Here is an 8,553-nt window from a genome sequence, read left to right as displayed (position 1 = left end):
ATGTTTGGCATAGATTTCTTCCTGTTTATTCTGTTTTGTTTTTTTCTGAGATTATTGAATTTGTAATTTTATGTTTTTCCTCAAATTTAGGACATTTTCAGTCATTATTTCTTCAAATAGTTTTTCTATGCTGTACTTTTTTCCTTTTATTTTGTTCCTTTTTGACATGAATGACTTTTTGGAATTGTTCTACAGTAACTGAGACTCTGTTAATTTTTTTCCCATAATTTTTCTCTGTTTTTCACACTGGATGATTTTTATTGAGCTATCTTTACATTTGCCGACTCTCTCTTTTGTCATCTTCATTTTGCTATTAGCCAATTCAGTGAGTTTATTTATACTTCAATTATTATATTTTTCAGTTTTAACATTTCCATATTGTCCTCTTTTATATCTTCTATTTCTTGTCTGAGAATTTTAAACTTTCAAGTCATTTCAGGAGTTCACACAGTTACTTGGAGCTACTTTAAAGTCTGTCAGATAATTTCAGTATCTGTGTCATCTTGGCACTGGTGTCTCTTAATTGTCCTTTTCTGTGTGAAGTGAGATTTTTCTGATTCTTTAAATGCCACGTAATTTTGGATTATATCCTAGTCTTTTTAAATTTTATGTCATGAGTCTAGTTCTTGTTTCAATTCTACAGAGAATTTCAGCATTTTTGTTTTAGCATGTATTCAGTCTGGTTGGGTGTAGGCCACAAGTTCTGAACAGCTTTATATGTGTTGTAGTTTCAGTGTCAATTTTGTCGTCAAAGCCTTTGCAATGTTATTTGGATCTCTCCTTCATGTGTGCCAACCCAGTGGGGCTGTGGACAGTCATCTCTTCCATAGTTTTGTTTTCAAAGGCTTTGTATGATGTTTTGGCTCAAATCCATACATGCATAAAGTTGATCCCAGAGATTCATAAATAACTATATGAGGTCTCTTTCTGAGCTCCTCCCTCTCCTCAATATCCCTGGTGTTTTCTGTTTTCCAGGGGCTTCCTTCTCAGTCATCTGGCCAGAAAGCTGAGATTGTAGTTATCCCACTCTGCCATGTATTACCTGCAAAAGTACCAGAGTTCAGGATCAAGCAGCAGGATAATAGAGGGAAAAAAATGAATTTTAGGATTGATGTAACTTAAGCTGCTTTAACCAGAGAAGAAGCTTCTCTTCCATCACAGTTTTGGATCCTGTGGTTCCTGTTATTGTCACTGCTGCCAATTGCCATGAGATTGCTTGGGGGGTAGAGCACAAAAGAATGGAGGATTTGGGGGCAGGGGGTAGAAAGGAGAAAAAGCATGGCTTCCTAGTTTCCTCTCCATTCTTTGAATCATATCTAGAGGTCTTCTCTTGGATCTCTCTCTGTCCATGCTACTACCCACTTCCCATTTTTGGGTTTTGTCGAGTTTAGATTTGGAGATAATGCAGGAGGAACATGAATATGGTAATTTCACTGCTGCTTGGGTTGTACTTGAATTCTGGTCTTCTTCCTTAGTCTGTCTCCTATTTCCTTATTAGAGTTTTCAATAGTTGGCGCCTAAAGCAGAGAATAAAATGGTGGTCCCCAAGTGTTGGGGAGAGGGGAAAATGGTGAGTTGTTCAATTGGTATAAAGTTTCAGTTATGCAAGATGAATGAGTTCTATAGATCTGCTGTACAATACAGCACCTATAGTTAACAATACTATATTGTGCACATACAAATTTGTTAAGAGGGTAGATCTCATGTGAAGTATTCAGAAAAAAAAAAGGGAAGGGCACACAGAAACTTTTGGAGGTGATGGATATGTCTGTTACCTTGATTATGGTGATGGTTTCATGGGTATATGCTTATATCCAAACCCATTTAATTGTAGACATTAAATATGGCAGTTTTTTGTATATCAATTATACTTCATTAAAGCTGTTAAAAAGTAGCTGCTGCATGTAATTTGTCCAGAATTTCTAGATGTGTTTAGTGGGAAAGATAGAGCAGTTTGTGATTACTCTATTTTAATCACAACCAGAACCTCTCAACAGTGATATGATCTTTCCTTTATTGAGGCACATGTAATATATTTCTTAAACCTCATTGCCATTTGTGTATGAATGAGTTTCATCACTGGTTGAAAGTCTTTATGGTAGTAGGATACAGTATCTTATCCAGCATTGTGTGACCCATGGTGCTTAGGAGAAGGATGTGTACATCAATCATTGTTACTCAGAAATTGTTTGTTGAATCAATGGTTACATAAAATCAATTAACTTCTCCTCTGGATCATCTCCATTAAACCAGTCTTGGGGAGATCTGAATGTTTTGAATACAATTATAAAAAAAGTAAAATAACTATTATGCATTCATCTCTTCACCATAAAATGAAAGAAAAGACTTGAACCCAAGTCAGATCCTCTTCTAGTAGAGAGAGACAGACCGACAGAGACAGAGAGAGAACCTACTTAACTATATATTATAAGGTGCTTAATGTCACTAAAACTAATGTTCAGAATTGATGTTGTAAGTAGAAACTGCTAAAACGCCTACATACAGCTCTTCTGTCATTAGAGTTGTGTTAAATGTTTCAACCTCATGATTTGATCTTGAACAGTTCTCATTGGTAGATCAATAACTACTGGAATAATTAATGGAGCCCATCAATAATTAATTCAGAATTACCTTTATTACTTTGGCAACGTTTATTTAACAAATACCAAACTCCTACACTATGAAAAAGCTCTTGATAAGGTGATGAGATGTAAAAGTGATTGAAACAGTTACTTCCCTCCAAGATAGAGACTGACAGACGTTTTCTGCAAAAGGCCAGAGAGTGAGTATTTTAGGCTTTTCAGGACATATGGTCTCTGTCACAACCATTCAACTCTACTGCCGTAGCGCAGAAGCACATAGACAATATGGATATGAATGGACATGGCTACCTTCCAATAAAACCTTATTTACTAAAACAGGTGGAAGACTGGATTTGGGGTATAGTTTGCCTATTCTTTCTCTAAAAATTGGATTGTAGTGGAGAAAAAAGAGGCAGAATGACAAATTATAGTAAAATATCTTTGAACAGTGATGAAATCATGTAGTGGGTACAATGAAAGTACAGAATCTAACCTAGTCTGGCAACAATGGTGCTTAGGAAGTCTTCCTGGAGGAGGTGACGCCTGAAATAAGTTGTGAAGTTAGGTGAAGAATTGTCAGAGAGAAAAGTGAAGACTTGAAGGATATTTTAATAAGAGGCAACAATCTGAGAAGAAGTACAGAGGTATATGTAGAGAATTACACATAGATTTGAATTTTCTGAAGCTTGAAAGAGAAGGCCAACAGTGAGTTTTTCTAAGCAGGTGTGGTGCTCAAGTGAGAAATGAGGCTGGAAAGGCAGGTCAATAAGTGTCCAGTGAAGGGTCTTAGGCAAAACATCAATGTGCTCAGGATTTCATTTTATATAAATGTCTCTGGGGACCATGGAGAAGAAGGATTAGAAGAAAACAACACCAGAGGCCATGATCTCATTAGGAGGCTGTCCAGAAGAGGAGTAATATCCAGAAATAGGGCAGCAATGAAAGGCATTGAGGGGACATAGATCAGATTCAGGAACTATTTAGAAGCCCAGATCAGAAGGACTCCTAGCGATTGATTAGATGAATGATTATATTGGATGACAGTGAGAGAAAGATGAAAGTCAGGAATGACTCAGATTTACAACTTCGTGTTGCCAAGTGACATTGAGTATATTCATAGGAGAAAGCAATTTAGCGGAGAGGCTGTGAGTTTAGACAAATTGTATTTCAGGCAGCTACGGGAGATCCAGATGAAGTTGTTCAGGCTATGGCTGAATATACGTAATAAAGAGTTGAAAAAGGAACCTGAGTACACACGAGAGAGAGCAGCTTCTGGAAAGAATACCACAGTACGTTATTCAAAGACTGGAGGAATGAAGGCAAGGATTGGCATAGATATCGATAAGTTCCTGGTTGTGGGGAGGGTAGGAAGTTGATACAAACCACATTTGGGGGCTCAATTGTTTTATGAAATAAGAGACAAGGCCATCTGCTAAGAGGAGACAAAGGCTGAGTGTTGGGCTCGAAGAGAGTGGTAAAGGCTTACAAAATTCCCAAGAAGGATGGAAAAGTGAGTTGACCAAAAAAAGCATAAAGCTTATAAGTAGCTCTAGCTCATGAAATTGTAGAGACTCCAATTTACACGGTGAAATGAATTTCTCCAGTGATACTGGGCCACTTGGTCAGAGCAGCAGAGAGAAAGGAGGGTAGAATTGAGCCAAGATCATGTGCTTTGTAAGCACGGGTAGAGCTCAAGCGAGGTGGAAGACATAGGGAGAAAGCAAGAAAGGAGTGTGCCACAACTGCTGAGCACGTCTTCATTTCTCCTGTTCATCCCTGGATTTTTTCTGGCTTTGGTATCTTGTCTACCGTGACACTAGATTTTTATCGTGTGACTTAAGACAGCCTTCACATGATTCTTTCCTTTTCCTTCTTTTGTGATTCTAAGGCAAAGCACAGCTCTGATATTAACTGACGATAATTTTTTTCCAACGTTTTTGAAGAATAAGCGACAAATGTAGTATATATTTAAGGTAGACAATGTGATGATTTGATATACATTATGGAATGATTACCAACATCAAGATAACCAATACATCTATCAGCTCACATAGTTAACTCTTTGCATGTGTGTGTGTGGTAGGAATGCTTAAAATCTACTTTCAGCAACTCTCAAGTCTAATACTGTGTTACTAACTATGGTCACCATGCTGTACATTAGATCCTCAGAACTGCTTCTTATAACTGAAAATTTGTACCCTTTGACCTATATCTCCACATGTCTCCCTTCCCCTAAGTCCCTGGCAACTATCATTCTATTCTCTGTTTCTATGAAATAGGCCTTTTTTTTAAATTCCACATATAAGGGATTTCCTCTTAGATTACACGTACAAATGATATCATGTAATATTCATCTTTCTCTGTTTGGCTTATTTCACTTAGTATAATGCCCTCCAGGTTCATCTATGTTGTTGCAAGTGGAAGCATTTCATTCTTTTTATGGCTGAATAATATTCCATTATATATAGAGAGAGAGAGAAAGAGAGAGAGAGAGTATATATTCCGTTATATAGAATATATATTCCACTATATATAGTATAATATAACAATTATATATATATATATATGTATCTCACATCTTCTGTATTCATTCACCTGTGAAAGGACATTTTGGTTGTTTCTCTATCTTGGCTATTGTGAATAACGCTGCAATGAACATATTGTGCAGATATTTCCTCAAAATACTGATTTCACTTTCTTCAGCTATATACCCAAGAGTAAAATTGCTGGATCATATGGTAGTTCTATTTTTAATTTTTTGAGAAACCGCCATACTGTTTTCCATAATGCCTGTACCAATTGACATTCCCACCAACAGTGTGCCAGGATTACCTTTCTTCAATATCTTTATCAACATTTGTTATCTCTTGTCTTTTTCATAATAGCCACCCTAACAGGTGTGAGGTGATATCTCATTGTGGTTTTGATTTGTAGTTTCCTGATGATTAGTGATGTTGAGCACCTTTTCATGTATCTATTGGCCATTTGAATATTTCTCTGGAAAAATGTCTATTCAGATCATTTGACTCTTTTCTTAATTAGGTTGTTTGTTTTTTTGCTATTGACTTCTGTGAGTTCTTGACATATTTTTGATATTAACTCCTTATTAGATGCACGGTTGGCAAATATTTTCTCCCATTCTGTAGATTGCCTTTTCAATTTATTAAAAGTATGCCCATACCATACTGTTTTGATTACTATTGTTTTGTACTATAGCTTGAATTTAGGAAATGTCTATGTTGAAAAATGTATCATCATAAACAATGGCATGGTAATTAGGATAATTTTTAGGCAGATGACAATAAAGTGACTTGAGAAAATCTTCACTGAAAAAGTGATTTTGATCAATGTGATTTTTCCATGTAGACTTCAAGTCACTTTATCGTCATCTGCCTGAAAATTGCCATAATGTCTCAACAAATGGATAGCTATTAGGAGTATGAGTGATGCCCTTTAGAGTTGGAAAACAGAAAACTTGCGTGACAATAAGCAGGGGTCCTGGTAAAACAAATAACATGGTCTTCCCGCCACGTAAACAAAGTGAAACAAAACCTAAAGGAAAATCAAACTCCTGATTCAGTTATACTGTTGTCTTCCAGCTTATCGACTCTGTTTAATTCTTCTCACTCCGTCATCTCTAATTCTTAATCCAGAAGACCAGCGTCCCTGGAATGAGTAGATGGAATCTTTTCTGTTCATTGTCCTTCACCTTGGGGTAGACCTTGCTTCCCAGACGTCAAGGGAACTGTTTCTGCACATAGCGAACACATTTCATTCTAAGGAAATCATACTAAATCACAAATTGTCCCACTGACGAACCAGATATAAAAGATAGACCTTTTTCTTTTTTTTCCCCAAATTTTCTCTTCTTCTTATGCTTTAGAGACATAAATTTATTCTGGCTTTTATGAAAAGCTACAGAGTTTACAGTTGTTTACCTGGAGTCCTCCTAATAGACGTGTGGGCTGTAGAGTTGTTGGATCTGGGTTCAAATCCCAGCTCTTGTACTTAATCTCTAAATTGAGAAATTTAGATGTCTAAGCTCATGTTCCTTTTCTGCATATATGTGGATAATTTAACATAAAATAAAACTCATAGGATTATTGTCAGGATTCAAATTACATTTGTAAGTACTATTAGTTCTCTTCACAAATGAGGAAACCAGGCTTAGAGAAATTACATGTGCTGTGCAACCACGTTTTATAAGAGCAAATAACCTTTTTGTACTCAGAAAGTGTGTCATATATTCTTCTGATATACTCTCTGTATAGAAAACAAAACTTAGAGTTGATTCATAGGTACCATTAAAAACATTCATCTATCTAAACTGTTGAGTGAGAGCAACATAATTGGAATGGGGTGGGGTTGGCATATTATCTGCCCTGTAGAATTTTTATTTGGACATAGACCTTATTCCTCTGGTTTGGGAAGTTTATGCTAATGCGTGCATGTGCAGCAAGAAGCCAGGAGCAGTTCCAAGACTAGTCAGTGCCACTTCTCAATTCAGTTGCTCTGAGCTGACTTGAATCCATCTTTCTTCTTCTTTTGGGTAGCGTCTCTGTAGAGATGTGGTAGTTGAGTCTGTGGCCGCATCTGGTACAAAACTGCTCTCTAATGAAAGGCCTGGAGCCAGAGACCTCATTTCCTCTCCCCAGAGTCTTCGCAGATGGAAGTTAGGATTTCTATTTCGCAAAGCAAAAGGGCGTGCTATCAGAACTGCAGTCTCTGCTTCTGCACTCAATAAAGCAAATACAAAATCTAATGTCCCCCGCTGCTGACCTTGTTACTGTGACTGTGTTTTTTCTCATGGTTGTGTCTCCTTTGTGGCTGTGTTTAAATCACTGCGGGGCCAGACACTTGCATGCATGGGAACGATGCTGCACAAAGCCATGTCCTGTTGAGAGCCATAAGAGAAAAGGATTCTGCAGAGGTGCTGGCGGAGGCTTGTGGCTGCCGACATAAGGTTTTGGAGCCTACTATTCACCATTCTGGACCTTCCTTTTATGCGCTATGCAGGAATGACCATTAGAAATCCATATATTTACCATCTTCCTTCATAAATGAGGAATCTGAGGCCCAGCGGATTAACAACTTGCCTAATGTCATACAGCAACTGGTGGAGGTATGCTGAGAAGGTGGCCAGAGAGGTCTGTGTGCCGTTGCCCAGGCAGAGTCTCTGTGTGACAAACTCCTAGGAGGCCTACTGTGCAGAGGGCCTGATGTGGGGTGCTGTGGTTCATAATGGACAGTGGGGCTAAGTACTGAGAGGTTGTGGTATCTGGGGAAACTTGAAGGACAGAGTGCTAAATCCACGAAGTTTATGGATGGTCTGAAGATCCATAGTGGGGATCCTATTAAATGCTATGTTGTCACTGCCGTGTGCCATGTGCTGCTCAGACAGGGTATGCTGGGCATCAAAGTTAAGACCATGCTGCCCTGGAACCCAACTTGTAAGAATGGCCCTGGAACCCAACTGGTAAGAACGGCCCTAAGAAGCCCCTGCCTGACCATATGAGCTTTGTGGAAACCAAAGATGAGATCCTGCCACCCCCATCTCAGAATAGGAGGGTGGGAAGCCAGAGCCACCTGCTGTGCCCCAGCCGGTACCCACAGCATAACAGGGTCTCCTTGGCAGCTGGATCTGGAGTCTGGATGTTGCTCTGTAAAGAACTTTAATAAAAATCTTTCACAACAGGAAAAAAATCTAGATCTCACCCAAGAGACTTTTTACAGCCTCAGGTTGTATTTTTCATTTCCTCCTCTCCAATCATCATTCATTTTACCATGGATCAATGTTTCTTTCAGATCAGAGCTTCTCCAGTGAAAAATCCCTGGAAAAGCCACATCAGAATCTTCTTGTGTACCTTTTGGAATGCAGATTCCTAGGCCTTGCTCCAGGACTGTCATTTCCGTGTCTCCAGAATTGGAGAAATTTGCATTTTCAACATGTACTTGAAGTGATTATGATGAA

The 8,553-nt window shown here is 38.3% G+C and overlaps 1 pseudogene; it reads left to right on the top strand.

Moving 5' to 3' along the window:
* Window positions 1–7,823: 7,823 nt before the first annotated feature.
* On the top strand, window positions 7,824–8,200 carry LOC100630347 (small ribosomal subunit protein uS3 pseudogene; annotated as a pseudogene).
* The last annotated feature ends 353 nt before the right edge of the window (window positions 8,201–8,553 follow it).

Source organism: Equus caballus, chromosome 14 (genome assembly GCF_041296265.1).
Source record: "Equus caballus isolate H_3958 breed thoroughbred chromosome 14, TB-T2T, whole genome shotgun sequence".
In the NCBI taxonomy this organism is placed as follows: domain Eukaryota; kingdom Metazoa; phylum Chordata; class Mammalia; order Perissodactyla; family Equidae; genus Equus; species Equus caballus.
Note: the sequence above shows the minus strand (reverse complement) of the source record. Positions and strands in the feature narration are given on the sequence as shown.